This window comes from Saimiri boliviensis, chromosome 13 (assembly GCF_048565385.1).
Source record: "Saimiri boliviensis isolate mSaiBol1 chromosome 13, mSaiBol1.pri, whole genome shotgun sequence".
NCBI lineage: Eukaryota > Metazoa > Chordata > Mammalia > Primates > Cebidae > Saimiri > Saimiri boliviensis.
The window spans coordinates 96432528-96454768 of NC_133461.1; the positions used below are offsets into that span (position 1 = coordinate 96432528).

The window sequence follows — 22241 nt, forward strand, 5'->3', positions numbered from 1 at the left end:
AGTCTTGGAGACAGCTTGACCCAGGTGTCCCTTTGCTACTTCCCAGCCACATGACATGGGTGTTATCCAAAACCTTCATTCACAACGAACAAGAATAACGGTACTTCCAGTGGTGTGCTGGTAAATATTTAATGCTCCTATTGTGTTTTTTACCTTTGTCTTTACTGTAATCTATTTCATTCTAAGTTTATATAATTTTATTTTTAGTAACAGGTTTGTTTAACAAGTGACTCACAGGATTTCTGAAATTTAACAGCTCTCCCTAGCCAGCCCCAACACACCTCTGCACCCTACCGGTGTGTGGCTGTGAAGGACCAGTCACAGAGGGCTTACATGTGTTCACTGAGGCCTGGCAACCTTAGCGATAAGGAGAATAATATTGCCAACCTTAATCATGATATTGTCAACCTTAATGAGAAAAAGAGTGGGGAGAAGGGGAAGAGGGAAAGAGGGGGAACTGGGTACTGGGAAGTGATTTAGACCATCGCCAGCGTGGAAGGCAGCCTGGTGGAGGAAGGCCAGTGACCTCATCCGTTTCCCGTCAGAGCATCACCAGGTAGCTTCCTCATTTGGCTTCCACTTACCGCACTGGGAATTTTCCAAACGTCATAGACAACGGTTTTCAAATGCCAGGGCGAGGCATATGTCCGAATGCTAAATTGAAGTGATGTTTACGTTTCTCATCACTACCTGATCTGCTGTTGCCTCCTGTCCACATAAAACCACAGGAGTTGACTGTGAGCAGAGCTGCACAACCAGCTTCGTTGTTACTGGGTAGACCCCGAGTGATTACAGACTGGAGGACAGGGACGGATGAATGGAGCTTTTCTCCTCTGGTGCAGTGTGGCTGATATGAACACCTACCTCGTAGGGTTGTTGTGAGGATTAATTGACATAATCCATGTAAAGTGATTAGCCCGATGAATGTTTGCTGCTGCTCTTGTTCTTGTTGGGCCTGAGGAAACCTAATCTCACCGCATAGGTGTGGGGCAGCTGTTCCGACATGGTGATGAGGTGTCTGGCCAGCTTTTATCTTCCCTGTGCTGTGAACCTGAGAGATTCCAACTGGCCCCCTTTCTGGACTTGCTATTTTTTTCACTGTATTTATTAATAGAAATAAAAACTCCCTGACCTAGAGATTTAAAGAACCATGAATTTCCAACACGACATTCATAAAAGAGGCATCTGAGACTGGATGGCTCGCCCCGTGAAGCAGTCGACCAGTTCTAGAAGCTTCAGGCTTGCCACAAAATCAGAGATGGACATTGACTCTCCCTCCTCTTCCTCCTCCGCTCCTCCTCCTCCTCCCCTATACCTCATCTCCTCTGCTCCCCGCACATTCTCTTCCTTCTCCTCCCGCCTCCCCTTCCTCCCTTTCTCCTTTGCCTCCTGCTTCTCTCCCTCTTCCCCTTTTCCTTTTTCGCCTCTCCTGCATTTCTTCCATCCTCCCCCCTCCGCTCCTTTTCTTCCTCCTCCCTCTCCTCTTCCTCTTCTTCCTCCCCCTCCTTTTCTCCCTTCTCCTTTTCTTCCTCTTCTTCCTTCTTTTCCTTCTCCAGATATTAAGAGGAAAAGCACAAGGTCTGGGGTCACAGGCCCTGGTCTGACAACAGCTCAGCAACTCTTGGCCAGGGGGGCTGGAGAAAGCACCTCAGCCCTCTGAGCCTCAGTGGCCTCAACTGGAAAATGGGAACAGTCATTCCTACCTCTGAGGGCTGCTGTAAGGACTGATTTAAAAGACTTTGTAAACTGAACCCTGCTCCATCTGGGTTCATGGCTGTCGTTAATGTAGCCACCTGTGGCTTACAAAGCAGTTCAAATTCATTATCTCCTTTCAGGTTTATATCCCTAAAGGAGGGACAGAAAATGGTGATTTTGAAGGAGTTGCCTGGAGCTGCTGGGTGGGAGTGAAAGCTTCATTCGGGGCTGAAGCAGGAAGTACTTGGGAACAATAGGGTGAAGCCAGCCTGAGAGTTTGGACTGCACAGCAATGTGATTCGAGCAGAGCAGGGACAGGTAACTGAATCTGCCGAATCTTGCCGAGTTGACTTGTTCCTCTGTCTCCATTCCCTCAAGTAAAGAGAGCTAGTTCTTGGGGTTTAACATCCATCTGTCTCTCTCCCACCCAGATATAAAAGGATGCTAGAAGAGACTTTTCTTGATACCCCAGAATTAACGACCAAAACCCCTATCTGGCAACAAAAAGGTATTGAGAATGCCATGTTCTAAAGAGAGCTTCCACAGAAAGACAAATACCACTCGTCCTGATTCATAAGTGGGAGCTAAATAACATGTGCACACGTTTGTAGAGAGTAGGATGATGGACGATGGAGACTCACTCAGAAGGGTGAGGGGGTGAAGGGATGGGGGTGAGAAATTACTTGATGGGTACAGTGTACGTTATTCAGGTGATGGATACCCTAACAGCAGTGATTTGACAACTACACAATCTATGCATGCAACAAAATTGCTGGTGTACCCCCATAAGCGAATACGAATAAATACATAAAGAGAGCTTTCAAAGTTAGAAGCGGACCCTACTTCTACCCAGATCTAGTGCAAGGTTGCAGAGCATGCTGTACTGCCACCAGCCACTCCCAACCTCCCCCGGCTCTTCCCCTCCCCCAGTCTATGTAGGATAACCATGGCTGGAGGGAGAATCTCTTTGGAGCACTGAGTTATTGAGGTGCACAGTTGTGCAGTAGCCTTTTTATCCCCCACAGTGAGGGGTCAGGATCCGAGGGGAGCATGGGCTGAGATTGACTGTGATTATAGACATAGCACCTGCTGTTGAGACAGCATAGCACAGATGTTTCCAGCAAAGCTGAGGGACGCTAGCCTATCCATGTCCAAATCCCAGCTCTGCTGCTGTCTCAACTGTGTAACCTTGACCAAGTTACTTAAACCTTCCCATATTACATTTTCCCATTTGCAAAACTGAGATAATAGTAGATACTTCATGTGGTTATTGGGAGGATTACATACTGCTATGGACTGAATATTGGTATCTCTCCAAATTCATATGTTGAAGCCCTAACCCTCAATGTAATGGTAATTAGAGAAGGGGTCTTTGGAGGGTAATTAGGGCTAGATAAGGTCTATTTCTGCTTTTAAGCTACCCAGCCCATGGTATTCCATTATGGCAGCCTGAGTAGACAAACACACATGGATGGTAATTTTGTGCACAGCCTGGCACATAGTAAGGGCACTGTAAATATTTGCTATGATCTGTTACTACTGAATTCCCAGGATGGACGTTGATTTCTACAGAGAACTTGTTGAACTGATGCATCCCCTCCTGAGCAGAAGAAAAGATACTTGCAGGGAAGAGAGGTGAGCCAGAGGAGAGTGGCAGTGGGGCAGGTGACACCCCAACAGCATGACAAGTAGGCAGCAGCTACTACGGACCCAGGTGTGTCCTGAGAGATACTGTCTTGCCATTGTTTAATACAGCAAAGGGCAACTAAGTGAGAGGACCCAGGAAGCCATGGGCTGGACACCAGTTCAGGGAGCTGAAGTGGGGAGCAGTAGAAGCTCTTTAGAATTCTCAAGATGTACACTTGTGCCCCCACAAGAGAACAGATCTGGAATACTGCAGAGGAGGGCATGATGGCCAGACAGCTGCAGTCAGCAATAGGCTCAATTAATGAAGAAAATGTTTGCCTCTTTGCCTGTGTTCCATGTGCTTACTGTTCAACCCTAGAGAAGCTAAAAGAGGAAGAAGCGAAAAATCAGAGTGGGCATTCATCCCCCACCCAGACACACCCTGCAGCTTCCTCAAGCCACAGGAAAAGCCTACTTAAGGGTAAGGAAAAGAAAGGAGGTTGCACTTGGATATGAAACTGGCATTTAACTGCAAACACTAGAATTTAGTTTTGACTTCATTTGTGTTACTTTATTTTAATTTGCAATAGTCGCATAATATAAGAGGTACGGACCATGTGGCAGCCAGACGAACACAGAGGACCCCATTTGGATGTGGCCAACTCCAGCCGGCTGTGGGGACAGGAAGGGCCCTCTTGGGTCCCTGGATCCCTAAGCACAGGAAGCAGGCTGTGTTTCCAGGTACGGTCTTTCCCATTACTGGACTGACTGCATGACCACATCCTTTCAGGCTAGGATCCCTGACACTGGGCCCATCCAGGCAGGAGCTAGCTGCTGACAGTGGGCTCTGCAAGCCTTCATCAGCAGACAAGGAAAGGAAAATCATCCAAGAAAGGAAGCAGGAGTCCTTCAGACAGTGAGACAGTGTCCCTCTTTTGGGGGTGCGGAATGCATCCCTTCTTGGATTGACTTTCTGTCAAGGCTTTAAAACTAGGCACCCCCTTTCCCAAACATGGCCTGCTCAGGAGACCCCTCCTCCAAGTGTACCCCCACACCCAGTGTCTGCTTCTCAGAGATCCCAGCCCGGTGGTCAGGTGGAGGCTGAGTATGCCCAGTGGGTCTGGGTAACCCAGCTCCCTTATGTCCCTCTGCCCCTCTGCTTGCATCCCCCCTTTTCAGATGTACCCACACCTCAGCAAGAGCAAATACATGTTCTGTGCCTCTGTTTCCCTCCCTCCATGCTTCTATTCTCTTTGTCCCAACCCTTGGGCCTTTATAAGGTAGAGTTGGATGTGAAAGAGCAGAATGCACAGGCATCCTCCAAGGCTCTGACAAACACACCTCCTGGTCTACAGAAGGAGCTCCTAAGGGAGGAAGGGAGAAACCTGGAAGCCCGTTTGAGCATCTTAGACATAAAGCGAGCAGGTGGTTCTTAGTAGGGTGCTTTTGGAAATTGATGGAGTGTCTTCAGCTGCCATCATTGAGAATTACTCCTGGGCTACTGGCATTTGGAGGGAAGAGCCAGGGGTGACAGATGCTCTGTAGTGAGGGGACAGTCCTATACAACACAGAGCATTACCCCAGACCTTTTATGGTCTTCTAATTCCATACAGACATTTATGCAGGACCTATTGCCCATCTACAAAAATAGACACTTTCTCATTTTTGCACTGGGATAATCTAATCTTTGTCTTAGACTACGATCTCTATTTTACTTAAGGTCGTGTTTTTGCTATTTCTTATCCTGTACAAAGGTCTGTTCATTCTTATCCAAATGGTGGTTTTCATTTTAGCATTTGCTCATATCTGTGATCTTTCATTTTCTTTTCCTTTTTGTGCGTAATTCCCTCTGATCAGTTCTTAAATCCAAACTTATTCATTCACAGTAAAAGTAAGCATCTGACTACTTCATGAGGAGTCATAGCATGGTCATTGCCAAGCACTTATATGTAGAAATAAGTGCCATTTTATATCAGCTTTTTAGGTTCAAAATAGGAAAGTGATTGTCTCTCCTATTCCAGTCCCCCAGTTTTCCACCTCCAAAGCACTACTGTTAGCTGTTTCTTATGTGTCTTTCTAGAAATAACCTTTGCGTTATAAGCAGATAGAGAGATATATGGATATATAGGTAGATAGCTAGATAGATAAGTAGATAGATGATGCAAAGATTGATATATGATAGATAGATAGATGAATAGATAAATTCTTCATTTTTTTCTTACATAAATGGTAACCCACTATGTTGCAATATTTTATGGAGATACTCCCATGTCAATGCCTGAAGGTTTCTGCATCCCTCTAAATGGAAACAGATCATTCCACCATATGGTGATCTTGATTATTTAACTAGGCCCCTATTTTGGATTTGAGTTATCCATGATCTTTCCTTATTGTATGCAATGATATATTAAATAACTTGATGCAAACAACTTGTGTATATGTACAAATGCAGTTGCAGGATCAATTCCTGTAAGTGGAATCAGTGAGTGGAAGGGCATGTACATTTACTTTTGATTAAGAGTATATGAATTAAATTTCCATGAGCACTAGTTAGGAGTCCCCTTAAAACCTGCCTGACACATTGCATCCTCAAATTTTTTATTTTCGTCAATATGATAGGTACCTTATTATAACTTTAATCTGATTTTTTCTTCTCATGCTGTGAGAATCAGCATATTTTAATATTTGGGAATCATTTGTATTTCCTTTTATGTGAGCTCTTCATAGCTTTTCCTTATATTTGACTTGGACTACTAAGGTTTATTCTTATTGGTGTTTAGGTACACATTATGTATGTGATGTGTCACAAATATTTTCTTCTCTGTCATTTTTTAATCTTATTTGTTGTATTTTTGCATGAAGAAATTTATTACATTTGTATAGCCCCATTTTCTAGTCTTCTTTTTTCTTCATAAGGCTACTGGGTTTTGTGTCAAACTCTAGAAGACAGTTCCCACTCTGAGATAATTAACGACAAGAGAAAATTCCTGTTAATTCTTTTGGTGAATTTACTTTGGAGTAAGAGGTAATTCAGAAATCAGATTCAATTGTTTTCTGGATAACTACACAGGGATTCCAACACTATTAACTGAAGCATTTATTTTATGCCATTTATTTCAAATGTTACAGCAAAAAACAGAGGCATCATAGCACAGCAGTTAAGAACATAAACTCTGGATCCTGATTGCCAGGGTTGAAATGTCAGGTCAGAACACCAAGCACATTCCCTGTGTGTCCACTGTCATCACTGTTGTTGCTATTGCCTGCAGTCTCCCCCTCTGCATTTGGGGCTGGTGTTGGACCTTCTACACAAATCCATCAATCTTTCTACTCATATGTACCACACTCTTCTAATTACTATAACTTTACAATGTTTATGTTTTATGTTATCATGGTGGTCATTATTATAACCTGTCTCTTTGTTTCATTATATACTTTAACTGGTTATTCCTATATATCATGGGTACTGACATCTGAATATCATTTTCTACCAGCTTTCTATGAAATTCTCTTAGAGTTTAAAACTATTTTAAGCTTTTCCAGGTATAACTATATGCAACCAGTGATTACTAATAACATTACCTCCTTCTTTCCAATACTTATGCCACTTAGTTCTTTCTCCTATTTAATTACATCGGCAAGTACCTCAAGCAATGAACATTTTTATCTTATTCCTGACTTCAGTGTGAAGGTTTTTAAGAGTTACACTATTATACATAATCTGGTTTGAGGATACAGATATATTCTATCAAGTTAATCGATCAAATTAAGTAAATATCTGTCTGTTCTACCATATTAGCACGTTTATAATGAAATTTGCTTATTTATTTATTTATTTATTTATTTAGAGTCTTGTTCTGTCAACCAGGCTGAAGTGCAGTGGTGCAATCTCTTCTTGCTGCAACCTCCGCCTCCCAGGTTCCAGCAATTCTCCTCCATCAGCCCCCCAGTCGCTGAGATTACAGGCACATGCCAACACAACTGGCTAATTTTTGAATTTTTAGTAGAGACAGGGTTTCATCATGCTGGCCAGGCTGGTCTCAAACTCCTGACCTCATGTGATCTGCCCGCCTTGGCCTTCCAAAGTGCTGGGATTACAGGCATGAGCTACCACGCCCAGCCATGAAGTTCGAATTCTATCCTAAATGTTTTTCATAGTTTTTTTTTTCTATTTCTATCTTTAAACATTGTGAATTATATTCATTATTCCATACCACAACTAGGTTTTGAATGTCTGTTATATGCTACGTACTCTTGTAAGGAAGAGTAGGAATTCAAGAGTAAATACTTGAAAATTGGTCTGTGCCCTCACAAAATTTATTTTCTACCCAGGGAAACTTTCATTGCTCAAAGGGTTGTATAATTTAATGTGAAGTATTATGTCAGTGCAATTATAGTAGCAGACCACTTAATATTGCATTCCTGGATGAACTAGGTTTTTATGTTGGAAAATGATCAGAAAGTTTTTGGATCTTTCCAAAATGTGATAAAGGGATCAGAAAGGGAATTTTGCCAAACATTCTTAAAGTCAATGAGTGAAAAAAACAAACAACAAAAAAAGTGTGCCTCAATAACATCAGACAATTCAATAAACACGTTATACAGACTTTTTTCATGGCATTCTGTTGGAAATACTGAACAAATTGGGATTAGGGAGTGGCTAAATTGTTGTTTCAAAAGACATAGTTTCTATGAAAACAAGGAGAACATAGAGTCGTTTGCTGGGAAGGGGCTAGAAAAGGCGGAATGAGAATAGAGCACCCCAGACTGTCTGTACCTTCCCCTAAGAGACACCTCATCTACGTGCTCAGTGCCCCATCCTCTACTCTGTATTTGGCAAACTCTTTGTCATCCACCAGACAGGAAGTTGCTTCTGCTGAGAATCCTGTCCTAATCTCCCCTGTGTTCGCTCCTCTTGCCTCTTTGGTCCCCTGTGGTCTCCCCATGCTTACATCTCTCTTTACCTTTATCACATGCTTTAATTCAGGTGGCAGTGGTAGATCACAGCATTATGGCGCACAATATGTTCACACCTCTCTCTATCCACGTTCTGGTATATTCCCCTCTTCTCCCGACTCTGGGCTTGGCCGTCAGACTTGCTTTGACAAGCATGTAGTATACAAATGCTATGCAAGCAGAGACATAAAAAGTGTGTGTGTGTGTTGGGGCTTACAGTGTCTTTTTTTTCTTTAGAACCCTAGATGACCACATGAAGAAACCACCTACTGAAAGATGAGAAGACCATGTGGCACAGAGACAAGCCACCTGGCTGAGGTCCTGTACCCGCCAGTCTGCCACTGCCTGCCTGCCTTGAGAGTGAGGCCACAGTAGACCACCCAGTCCCAGCCACGCTGCCAGCTGACCATAGACATCAGCCAAGCCAACCCAGACCAGAAGAACCACCTGGCTCTGACCCAAAGAATTCTAAGAAATAAGAAATGTATGTTGTGTTAAGCTACAGAGTTTTGGAGTGATTTGTGACATAGCGGAAGTTGACTGATAGAACACCAATTGTCAGCACTTTGAAGTCAAGATCATGTCTTATTCACTGAACAGAATCTAGCACATTGCTTGGCACAGCGACTGCCTGATTAATACTTTTAAAATGAAAACCCTGATCTCAGAAGGAAAGATTCTGACTGTACCCTCCCCTGTGTCACGTGTCTCAATCTGCTTCCATCAGCCTCATCTGTCCCTGGGATGACATTCGTGAGGCTGCTTTGTTTAAATGTAAACAGACTGTAAACGCTGTGGAAGTGGGGACCTCCTTCGTGTTTGCTCACAGCTGTGTCGTTTGGCACCTATCACAGCAACGTGACAGGGCTTTGGTAACTATCTGCTGAATAAATGAACCAGTGTAGCATGGCATTTGCAGCAGCCAGTGATATGGCCCCGTGGGAGAGGATCATCTCTTTCTAGCAGACACAGCCTCGCAGCCCTGTGCCCTCCTCATGGCATGACCAATGAGCATGCTTCCCCACAAGGGGCAATGTGGGTCGTGGAGCAGAGCAGCAGGAGTGGTGGCCTGAGGGACCTTCTTAGAAGTCAGGCACAGAGGGTCGCCTTCTGCTGAACCTAGGCAGGTAGTTGCAGACATAATGCAGAGTTCCCTCCAGTGGGCACTAATTTAGAAAGTCTCCTGGTTCCAGAAAGGGCAGTGGCCTGAGAGGCCAGAGACTGGGAACTTGGGCTCAGCTCTGCTGTGTGACTCATTTCCACGGACCTCACTTCTGCAGGCCACAGGGTCCTGCCATCCCAGCCTAACAGACCAACTCAAAGAAGTATAATAAATCATGTAAAATCACTTTCAGGAAATATAAGATGAGAGACCGCCTTCAACTTATAAGTAGCCCATGTTCTATATAGTCGTATTTCAGAAGGTTGTTTTGATGTGGGTAGCATATTTTCCCCTAGAACCCAAAAGGCTTTTTAAACCATAATGTAACTGAAATAACTTATATTTGTGAAGAAAAACGACAGGAAAAATATCATTACGATACTAGTAATTAAAACAGAAAAAAAAGTAATCCCGTGGAACACGGAACAGTGTTTCTGATTCATCACAAGGGCCAGCGCTTGAAGTAAAGAGGATTTAACTGGGGAAAGTGGAGGCAGTAAGGTCTTATGGAGATTAAAAGACATCTTTTGGTCACAACGTCAGATGCCCAAATGTGGGCACCGTTTCCCCTGAAATGTCGGATTGTCCTCTTCTTAGTACTGCAACCTAGGTATGTTCCTTTTGCTGTGATTTTGTCCCTATTTTAAGTCACACATGGAACCAGAAGAGGGAGAGAAGATCCAGCTGGTGAAGAGCTGAAAGAGAAGGAAGAAGATGAAAAAGAAGACGAATTAAGGCTGGGAGCCGCCAAGCAACACGTCCACGTGTACTGTGCACTACACTAGGTGATTTCTCTATGTCCTCTCATGTCTTCCCCTTATCTGCACTTGCAAAAAGGCATTTCCCCATTTTGTAAATAAATAATAGACTGGGACTGGATGGGAAAGTGACTTTGCCAACAGGTTAAGTCAAGAGGTCCTCCTTAGGGCTGCATAACTCTAAAGCTCATTTTCTTTGCTCTCTGCTTGGCTGTGGGGAAGGAGGACAGAGAAAAAGGGAAATATTATTTCTGTGAAGATGGTAAGGAGGCCATCTGAAGCCTCCTACAAGGTGACAGGTGGTACCATGCCCCCAGGATGTTTGGTTGTCAACAGGAGCAGAGGGTTGAGGAGGCTGCACTCTTGGAGTGCAGAAGAAAAATGTGCAGACGACCATCTGAAACATACACGGTTTGGAAGTCAGGGCTTGCAACTCCAGGAAGAGCCAGTACAAATGCAAGGCTCTTCTCATCATCTGTTCAGGATGCTCTAACAGAGTAGACTGAACAAGGTATCTTATAGACAACAGAAACTTATTCTGGGAGCTCTGGAGGCTGGGAAGTCCAATATGAAGGCATCGTTAGAGTCAGTGTCTGATGAAAACTTGCTCTTCTGGTTCACAGCCGGCATCTTCTTGCTGCATCCTCACATGGTAGAATGGGGCAAACAACCTTCCCCTGGACCCACATTTATGATGGCACTAATCCCATTCATAAGGCTTCTGCACCCATGACCTAGTCACCTCCCAAGGCCCCACCTCTTAATATCATCACCTTGAGGGGATTAGGATTTCAACATACAAATTTGGGAAGGGCAGAAACATTTAGCCCTAGCAGCACTGTTAGCCAAAAGGATAGTCCCTACCCTTAAGAAGCTGCATCTTCAAATGAATGATCCACAATGAGATTAAATTCATAAAGAGACAGGGAAGAGAATGATCTCCAAACAAAGCACAAAACACTAAAGAAGAGAAGTTAATAAATAAATAAGGCAAAATTAATCACAGAAGAATATGTGCTGAGTGGAAAATGCACCTTGCAAGGAAGACACTTTATCCTCGGGTAAACAACCAGGGAGAGTGCACAGAGAAGAAGAGAAACTTTGCAAATTACCATTTTCTTTCATGTTGATCAACCCAGGGGTTCTCGCTCATAAAATTAAAAGAAATAAAATTAAACTGTAACCAGCTCCCTTGGGCTCCTTGGAAGCACTCACATGGCATGGAGGGGGCTGTGAAGAGAGAAGCACATTAGGCTCCTTCCATCATATTGCTTCACTTCCACATCCATCTTGTGATGCCAAAGCTACATGATCAGCAAGAACAGCAGTGTCTCCCAGACACAGGGGTGCCCATTTCCTCAGGACCACCCACCCTGACCCCAAGAACAGCCTCCAAGGTGAGGGCAGCTCTCACTTCCTTCTGTGTCCCCGTCCCTTTCACTCAGCCCATCAAGCATGCACATTGCCCATTTGCTCTGTGTCAGTGGCACAAAAGTGCCACTGGGCATGCAGATGTCCCAGGCATGGTACCTCCCCTCAAGGAATCTATGACCCAGTTGCAGAGAAAAGGTCAACGTGAGGAACAACCAGAGAACCATTTTAAGATGAATTCTGTGCTCTTTCCACAGAGCTCTACCACCTGCACCATTTCCCTCCTCTCTTTCCCCAATTTCCTTGATTTCCATCAGGAGCTGCCTATTTTCAAGGTGTTACATTAACCTCTGACATTGGGTTTCCCATCTGGAAGATAGAGCTTTGCACTTTGTAAGTTAACTGTGTAAGTAAATCATTTATTTGTTTTAAAAAGTGACGGATTAAACGTAAATATTAGCTGTTAGCATTGACAGGTCAAAGGTGATGTCACAAGTGGAGCAGAAATTAGACTATATGCCCGTTCCTGGAATATATGCTGAACACTAAGTGAGGTATACTCTTTGAGGTTGAAGCCTTTGGCTTGACAACTACAAAATGAACATGAGCCCCCAACAGGGGAAGCTACTTCCCTCTTAAAGCAATGGTTCCTGCAGATCTGGAACGGAATGTTGGAATGCCTGCTTTCCTCTGCTATTCCTCCTCCTTATTCTTGCCCTGCTCTGTTTCTCCCTCCTTCTCTCTCTCTGTGTTTGTGTCTGTGTGTTTCTCTGTGTCTCTGTCTGTGTGTTTGTGTGTCTGTGTGATCAACTTGGTTTTAGAAAAGCAAATACAGGTTGGTTATGCAGGTCCCATTAATTGCCAGGCACTGTAGCATTTTACAAGCATCATCTAATTGACTTCTCATAACCATTCTGCTCATCTGACATTATTTCCCCTCAGGTATTGAAGAAACCACGCCTCTGGAACTTCAGATGATTCACCTGCATCACACAACAGGTGAGTGGCAGAAATGAGATCCGTACCAAGTCTGTTTGCCTTCGAAGCTCATGCTCTGTTCAACACAAACTGCCCTCCACGTTCTTGTTTTGCTTCACAGGTCAGAGGTCTCTGAGTAAGAATCTCTGGCTGTTTTACTCTAGTGTCTCTTCTCTCATTCTTTCTGTGATCTCGTGTTTTAATTCTGTGTTCATCAGAGTTCTCAGGTTCTCCAGAGAAAAAGAATTAATAAGGTGTATATATGTATAGATATATGCATATATAATGTATAATATATGTTAGATTTATATAGAGATGGATGTGTTTACACAACCTGTTGGTTCTCTCTGAGAATGAGGAAGAGAGAGCGAGAGAGAGAAGTTTATTATGGGAGTTGGCTCATGTGATTATGGAAACCAAAAACTCATTCTGCTCTCTGTAGGCTAGAGAAACAGGAGAATCAGTGGCATAATTTAGTCCAGTTCCAAAGATCTGAGAACCAAGCATGTCAAGGTCCATGTCTAAGGACAGGAGAAGACGAATATCCCAGCTTAAACAGAGAATGAATTTGCTCTCTCTCTGCCTTTGTATTCTATTCAGGACCTCAGTGGATTGAATGATGCTCCCCCATGTTGGCAAGAGGGCATCTTCTTTATTCAGTCCACCAAATCACATGCCAATCACTTCCAGAAACGCCGCCACTGACACACCCAGAATACTGTGCTGCCAGCTATCTGGGACTCCTTTAGCCCAGTCAACAGATAAAATTAACCATCAAGAGCCCCAAGCTCAGCCTCTTTTATTAACATAATAGGAGGATCCTGGGGGTGACTAGCAGAGAAGGGTGGCTCTCTCTCCCACGTCTGGCTCAGTGTTTCTGTACACCAAAGAGTAGGGAAAGCCCTTTGGGGCACTCACTAGAGATCTCTCATGACCTCCCCCACTCCCACTCCTCCAAGACAGCTCCCCTACAAGGATGTCCCCTCACCTCCTGCTTCTGGATTCTGAAGCTCAAATGTCATTAAAGATGGTGGTATTCTGGAGACGCTATAGTGCAGAAGGTCCCACACATGGCCAGGCATGCCGTCACCTGGGGACCTCTTGAAATAGGCAGATCCCAGGGCTTCATTGCTCACTTATGATTCTTAGACAGTAGATCCTAAATTCAGAAAAATGTTATTTTTAAAGCCTCCTGACTAATTCTGATGATCAATCCAATGTGGGCACTGTGGTGGCCTGAATTGTGTTCCCCAAAAAATTCATATATTGAAGTTCTAACCCCCAATACCTCAAAATACAATTATATTTTAAAACAGTGCCCTTAAGGGGCAATTAAGTTAAAATGAGGCTATTCTGGTGGGTCCTGATTTAATATGACTGATGTCCTTTTAAGAAGAGAGAATTTGGGCACAGACAGGTACAGAGGAAAGACTGTATGGAGACAAAGAGACTAAGATCTACAAGCCCAGGAGCGAGGCCTCAGGAGAAACTGGCCTTGCTGACACCTTGGACTTGGACTTCTAGCCTACAGAGCTGTGGAAAAATTAATCTCCATTATTTAAGCCACCAGATCTCTGGTATTTATTTTTGGCAGTGCTAATGAACTATTACAAGCACTCCAAAGCTAGTCCAACCTTCTCATGGTAAAGACGCAGAAACTGAGGTCTAAGGAGGTCAAGTGATTTACCTAAGGCCACTGAGAAGGTTGGTGGGAGGGCTAAAGCTTGAAACTGTGTACTGGCATACAGTTCAGAGCTCATTCCATGAACTTATACAGACTCTAGGGACCAGAGAGCCAGACCATCCCCAAGCCTCCATGAAGCCTTCCCTGAGGACTTGTGGTATCACAGTTACTTCGTTCCTCTGAGCTTTCACTGTACTAAAGCCTTACTTCTGCACTGGACAGGGTCATCTTTGTATTGGTCATCATCTGGCCTTCCCTACTGATCCATGCCCCTATAGTGCTCGAAAGAATGCTGGACACAAGGTAGGATAAACACAAGTGTTTCAATAGGTAATTGATTGACCTGAAAGTGGCAAGGAAGAGGAAGCATCTGTCTTCTCCCACAGAACCTCAAAAAAGAGCATGTGAGTCCCTGATTCACGTACATGTGGTCTGACCCGGTATTCACTGTAGAATCAGGTCTAGGAAATTAAGGGGGCTACTTTCCATATCCATCCTTTGAAATAGTAATTCTCCAATCAGAGAACACAGTCCCAATTCTGTCACTAATTTTCCCTGTGATCTTGAGCCCATGATTTAGATTAGTCAGATACTCATTTCCTCATACGCAGAATGGGAGAAAAATAAGTGCCTGCCTTACCTATTTCATAGACATACAGTGAATATCAAATAAGATAATGTACAAGAAAGCACTTGGAAAGGTATAAAAATGTTATCGAAATATAAAATGTGACAAATCCTTCATCCTCAAAAAAATAAATGTGGATTAGAATGAATCTCTGTCTAGAGAAGGCAGCAGAAATCATAATAGAAACGTGACGTCTGATTGATAGGCAGCCTCCATGAGTGGCTTTCAAATTTGGGGAGGAAATTTTGGTGCATAATGAAAAGAACATAAGACTGGAAATCTGAGGATGAGCTTCTGGACCCAGCCCCATCAGGAACAACCTGTGTGATCTTGTACAAGGTTCTAACTCCTCCCAAGCTGTGTCTCCTCGTGCCAAAAGTGAGGACAATAGTGCCCACCTCCTCTTCCAAGCAAGGTGACTGTAAAGATCAAATGAGATTATACATGAGTACAAAGCAGAACACTATGCAAACAGACCATATGTCTGAATTAAAATATATCTATATTAAATAAACTGAGTGGGACAGGACAGAGACGTCAGTGAGAAATGGAAAGTAAAAAAGATTCTAGCTGGAGGAGTTGCAAGTTCAGCCTAAAGATGTTCTGACTAGAAAGTCAGCGAGTGTCGGAAAGGGCTCGAAAGTAGGGAATTATCCAGCTAAGCAGAAGTAGACCAACCAAAAAAGAAAATAAAAATTCAGAGAAGTGTCTGCAAGTAAAGATTGTGTGACTCGAAGAATTACATTATCATGAAGTTGAGTGGAGCAAAGCTAAGCCTTTTTACAGGTGTAATACCTGAAGAAAACATGCAGTAAGGCCCATATTTCCTTAGTAAACAGGGCAACTGTGAAAAAGAGCTATGGCTTACACTGTGGAGAGAAGATAAAACCTTAGCGTGAGACAGAGACTCAAAGTCTGGTCAGTTCTTTCACCTGCATCAAACCAAACTGAGCAGGAACAGTCTGTATTTCTTTTATTATTATTATTATACTTTAGCTTCTGGGGTACATATGCAGAATGTGCAGGTTTGTTACATAGGTACACACGTGCCATGGTGGTTTGCTGGACCCATCAACCCATCATCTACATTAGGTATTTTTCCTAATGCTATCCCTCCCCTAGCCCCCCACCCCCCAACAGGCCCCAGTGTGTGATGTCTCTTCCTTGTGTCTATGTATTCTCATTGTTCAGCTCCCACTTATGAGTGAGAACATGCGATGTTTGGTTTTCTGTTGTTGTGTCAGTTTGCTGAGAATGATGGTTTCCAGCTTTATCCATGTCCCTGCAAAGGACATGAACTCATCCTTTTTTTGGCTGCATAGTACTCCATAGTGTATATGTGTCAAATTTTATTTATCCAGTGTATCATTGATGGGCATTGGGGTTGGTTCCAAGTCTCTGTTTTGTGAACAGTGCTGTAATAAACATATGTGTGCATGTGTCTTTATAATAGAACAATTTATAATCCTTTGGGTATATACACAGTAATGGGATTGCTGGGTCAAATGAAATTTCTGTTTCTAGGTCCTTGAGGAATCACCATACTGTCTTCCACAATGGTTGAACTAATTTTACTCCCACCAACAGGGTAAAAACATTCCTGTTTCTCCACATCCTCTCCAGCTTCTGTTGTTTTCTGACTTTTTAATGATCATCATTGTAACTGGCGTGATATGGTATCTCAATGTGGTTTTGATTTGCATTTCTCAAATGACCAGTGGTGACGAGCGTTTTTTCATGTTTGGTGGCTGCATAAATGTCTTCTTTTGAGAATTGTCTGTTCATATCCTTTGCCCACTTTTTGATGGGGTTGTTTGTTTGTTTCTTGTAAATTTGTTTAAGTTATTTGTATATTCTGGATATTAGCCCTTTGTCAAATGAATAGACTGAAAAAAAAAAAAAGACAAATTTGAACCTAAGATCAGACTCAGCTGAGATTAACAAATGCTTGAAAAATAGTAGAGTCTCATAATAGAGTTTTATTTCTCTTTTAAATAAAAGAAAGCCAGAGGTAGCAGTCAGTGGGTATCATGGCACATCGCCAGTCATCAGAGATGGAATTCTTTCTAGCTTTCTCCCATGATCTCTAAGATGTCATGGTTCTGGAAAGTGATACCTAGAACTCCAGATATCACCTTTACGATCCAAGCAGCCAAATGAAAAAAAAAAAAAAGAGAGAGAGAGAGAGAGCGCGAGAGAGAGCGAGAGAGACTCTTTTGGCAAGACATCCTTTTTATGAGACTTCTTGGAAGTCTTGCTTGACCCTTTCCTTTACAGATCATTGGCTAGAATGTAACCATGTGGCTTACTTACTCACAAAAGATTCCTGGAAATCCCTTGTATCTGGGGAACAAGGTGTTCAATTAAAAATTGTGCTCTGTTACACTATACAAAAGGAAGTGTGAGTTTCAGAAACGACCAGGAATCTCTGCCACACCAGTTTCCTAATTCCTAAGTCTATGTTCTTTTTCAGTGCAGAAAATCCCTAAAAATCATGTTTGAGGATTCCTCAGACCCATTTGGACACATGTGGTGTCAGCTCAATCTAGTCCTGTTGCTAAATGGGAAAATAAAAGCAACATATTTTGATCACTGTTCCTATTGCTATTATTCAAGGGACAATTGAGCTCGATGGAACAAAGGTGGCCGTGAACATTGAAGAGAAGCCCAGGAAGTTTTCCTATGTCTGCTCAACCAAGAGATGACTTTTATGTATTGTCATGAAAATTATACACAGAAGTGTTTTTGATATAAATGTAATTTGGAAGGAGAAATTTCAAGACTGGAAAAAGAATGGCTGAAATCGGAGTTAAATTTTGTTCTCTCCATTGGCCTTTGATCTTGCTGAACTGAAAAATTTCTAAAAGGAAACAGAGCAGAGACAAATTTTACAGCTTGTGAAAACAGCTCTAGATGTATTTTGCAACTGTAAATGATCATGAGGAAATACCACAATTGTAAAAAGGCAATGTACAATCATCTACAGACCTAGCATGCTGGACTCTAGGGTGAGCAAACCAAATGCCCATTATGTTCACTCACTGAACACAAAGATGTAGCATCAGATCAGGTCTGGGCCGGCTGTGTTTTTCTCCAGCCCAGAGCCCACAGCATCCCTCAGCATGGCTCCAAAAGCCGGTCCTGGCTTGGTTCTGCACCATTCGAAGCCAGCCTAGATGAACTCTTTCTGGACTATACATAGGGACCCAGAAAACTGGGGAAGATTCCAACCCTAGGGCTCCCCCAAACTGAGTCGCCCTGTGCATGTCACTTGCCTTGGCTGGACTTCCATATTCTCATTTATAAAATGAGCATGCGGTTACTCAGAGGTCCTTCCAGTTCCAAATGTCTTGAACATTAAAGAGATGGCAATGCAAATTTGGGTGAGCAGGCCAGGCGCGACGGCTCACGCCTATAATACCGGCACTTTGGGAAGCTGAGGCAGGCAGATCATGAGGTCAAGAGATAAGAGACCATCCTTGCCAACATGGTGAAACCCCATTTCTACTAAAAATACAAAAATTAGCCAGCACGTGGTGTCACGTGCCTGTAGTCCCAGCTACTCAGGAGGCTGAGACAGAACAATCACTTGAACCTGGGAGGTGGAGGTTTCAATGAGCTAAGAAGACACTACTGTACTCCAGCCTGGTGACAGAGGGAGACTCCATCTCAAAAAAAAAAAAAGAAAAAGAAAAATTGGGGTGAATAGAAGCAGTGGAGTGGGAGAAGCAGGACATTACTAAATCATTCTAGTTCTTCAGATTCCTACACTAAGTAGACAAATTTGTTTGAGAATTTCCCTCTAATCTGCCATTCAAGCTCACAAGAGCAGCCAGGAATCAACTATCATTTGAACTGACCATGCTGGAGCCCTGGAAGAGAAGCCTTAAGCTGTCTTCAGAGATGCAGAATGTATCAAAATACAGCATAGTGCCAGGAGCCTGTCGAAGCCTCAAACACCTGGACTCTTGACTCAGACAGACCTGAGATCAATCTCCAGATCAACAGCTTCCCATGTGTGGTCCCAGGGCCAGTTTCCTGAGCTTTCCATCTCTTAGTTTCCTAATTTCTAATAGGTAGATAGAAACAGTACCCATCAAAAAAAGAAAGAAAGAAAGAAAGAAAGAAAGAAAAAACAAAAGAAACAGTACCCATCATAATATTGTTAGAGTAGACAACATAATGCACATAAAGGTCTTAGCAGAGTGCCCGACACACACAAAGCATTCAAGAAATGTTAACTATTGTTAGAAGGCTTATTTACAACACTTAAAGACAGAACAAATTCTGTTTCCTGGGATTTTGGAGTTGGTGAGCCTGGTCTGAGCCTTCTATGCCTTAAACCTCAGAATGATCCAAATGCATGCAAAGATTTTGTCCTAAATCTGGCAGGAAGTTGTCCACTTTTCCACCAAATAATTCACAACCCAGAAGAGAAGCTGTGTGTGTGTGTGTGTGTGTGTGTGTGTGTGTGTGTGTGTGTACATGAATGACATTCAATGAATGAAGTAAAGAGAAGGAATTGTGTTCTCTATAAAAGTGGGTGGGGCTGCAGAGAGGGCAGCTTTCCAATCACAGCATGACCCCTCATTCCATACCTTTTGAAATTTTCAACTTTCCTGAACTACTTCCAAGAATGAGGCACTGACAGGCATTACCTGGACACATAACATAAAGCTCATCTTAATCAATGGAGGCGACACTGCTGAAAATCTGACGATTTTCATCTGGATCTGACAACACAGTAATTTATATTCTGCACAGCGTAACCAAAGAGCTTGTTATGCAAACACAGGCCACTGATTTGACAAATCTCCTGGAAACAGAATTAATGTCTGTATTCTGTGCAAAGATGTAATTTATTTTAATATTTTAAAGAGATAATATATATCTATCTATCTCTATATATTCAGGGAGCGAGATATATACACACAGAGAGATATGTATATTTAAATAGAGCCGAGCCAGGGGGTTGGGGCTGGCGTGTCGCTGCATTAAGAGGTTCAAGAACTACAATAGAAATGGCATTGCTGATTATTCCCGGCATCTTTCACTGGGTGTGTTTCTTTTTCTATTCCTAGTGATAATATAAATATTATTCTTTTGTGGAAATGCTTTATTTATGGTGCCAGAGCAAGGAATGCATTTCACAATCATTGAGGTTTTTTTTTGACGGAGAGCAAATTGAGCTCTACCTGACTACAGGAAAAGTTTTAATTGGGTGGAAGTCTCTGGTGTGTATTTCCTAGTTATCATATTTTCTTTTCTTAAAGGAAAAGTTTTAGTTACAAAAGAAAAGGATCAGTGCTCACTGGTTCTATCCTGATGCCTGTGCCAAAGCGTGAGACCAACAGAGTTTGGAGAGCAGTTTCAGGGGGAAGCATTTTAATGGTGTTTTCTTGGCCAGGTGCAGTGGCTCCTGCCTGTAATCCCAGCACTTCAGGAGGTCAAAAAGAGAGGATCACTTGAGGCCAGGAGTTCGAGACCATCCTGAACAACATAGCAAGACCTTGTCTCTACAAAAATTTTAAAAACTAGCTAGGCCTAGTGGCAAACACCTGTAGTCCTAGTTACTCAGGAGGCTGATGCAGGAGGATCATTTGAGCGCAGGAGTTTAAGACCAGCCTGGGCAACATAGTGAGACCCTATCTCTGTATAGGTTTCTAGAATAGTAAATAAATACATAAACTATGGTTTCCCTCAAAGAGAGTTATAATCTTTCTTTTGGGAACAGGCACCCTAGATCCCAGCATCCTGAGCTTTGACAGATATTTGACTTTGGAAGGAGGCCATAATACATTTTTCTTTCTCAATGGGGAAAAGACTTAAAGAAGTGCCTCCTCACCCAGTTCTCGCAGCCCTCTACCCCCTCTTTATACTCACCACCCACTTCCATTTCAACACCATGATCTAAGGAATTAAGACCACTCTATCCTGACTCCACAATTCCTTTGAGCCTGATCACTCCTTCCTCCCCAGTTTGAAGCCCTTGTGGAAAACCCTAATCAAACCTGCCACATCTGCTGTTGATGCTTAGTGAAGGGGTCTAAACAAAAAAATCAATGTGCCTGGGCCCAAGGGATGCATTTTGGCATTTTCTCCATTAATGTCATGTCAGGAATGTCACCAGGAAGTCAGGCTGCTTAGGAGAGCATCGGTTCACATTTGGAAAAGCCCCTGACAGCACAGAGGCAGGTGAGGTGAAGAGAGTCCTGAGCTCTGCCATGGACACCCCCCACCATCAATCTCCCAGTGTTTGTGCTCTGAGCTTCTCTTCCCCTCATCCCAAGATTCCCTCACTGCTAAGAGGCCCCCAGTAGAGCTGTGGACTCTTGCTAGACAATGAGTGGCCATGACACAGAATTAAGACTCAGATTTAGCCAACGTCTCTGCACCAGCTTCTGATATCCAACAATGTGCCAGGTACCCCATGCTTAATTAAAGAGTCAGAAGACCTGGGTGCTAGGCCTGGTTCTGTGGCTATTGTGAGGCCAGTTATTGGCTCGGGGCAAATTCCATCTCATCCTTCAAGCAGTTCCAGACAAGATAATATGAGATGTTCTCATAGACAAGACAATATTAGGTGTTCTCCTAGACAAGGTGATTTTAGGTCGTTATTTCATCTCTGCTCCTTCAACAATCATGACTCCCATACATCAGCAGTGCCCCCTACCACTCTGTCTGGTAACTGCCTCTTTATTCATCTTTCCCTCATGTGTATGAGCGCCTTGAGAGCAGTGATTGGTCAATTTAGAGTTTTGTATCCAACACATAGCTCAGCACTTGGCTACAGTTGAAACTCATTAAGCATTGGTTGACTACATGGATGAATTCAAGGAAGAAAGGAGATAGAGGCAGACACTCATCTGGCTTTTCCCTGGCTTTTTAAAGTGAATTCCTAGGCCTGCTAGGGTGGGGAGGGAGGTAAAGATGCAGAAATGGCCCAACTTGAGTTTTGAGCTAAGTACTCAAGTTTCTAATGAATGCCTCATGGAGGAGACCTCAGAGCTTAGCCGGACTTACTAATCCCCTATACTAGAGCAAACCAGGAATGAATGGTATTTTAGAAAAACTCTAGACCCCGATTCTAAAGCAACTTGAACCAAATAACTTAAAACTGCACAGAAATGTTTACACCGTGAAGCACTTTCCTGCTAAGAGACTCCTGTAAAATCAATAGCTTATAGCAGGCATCCCCAAACTACGGCCCCGTGGGCCGCATGCAGCCCCCTGAGGCCATTTATCTGCCCCCCCTGCCACACTTCAGGAAGGGGCACCTCTTTCATTGGTGGTCAGTGAGAGGAGCACAGTATGTGGCGGCCCTCCAACGGTCTGAGGGACAGTGAACTGGCCCCCTGTGTAAAAAGTTTGGGGACGCCTGAC

General features: G+C 43.3%; 1 long non-coding RNA gene across 1 annotated transcript; it reads left to right on the forward strand.

Moving 5' to 3' along the window:
* The first annotated feature begins 2610 nt into the window (after nt 1-2610).
* On the forward strand, nt 2611-20931 carry LOC141580861 (uncharacterized). Its single transcript, XR_012513259.1, has 7 exons — nt 2611-3330; nt 3701-3802; nt 3912-4062; nt 8515-11594; nt 11826-11974; nt 12511-12567; nt 17475-20931. It is a non-coding gene; the product is annotated as an uncharacterized LOC141580861 (long non-coding RNA).
* The last annotated feature ends 1310 nt before the right edge of the window (nt 20932-22241 follow it).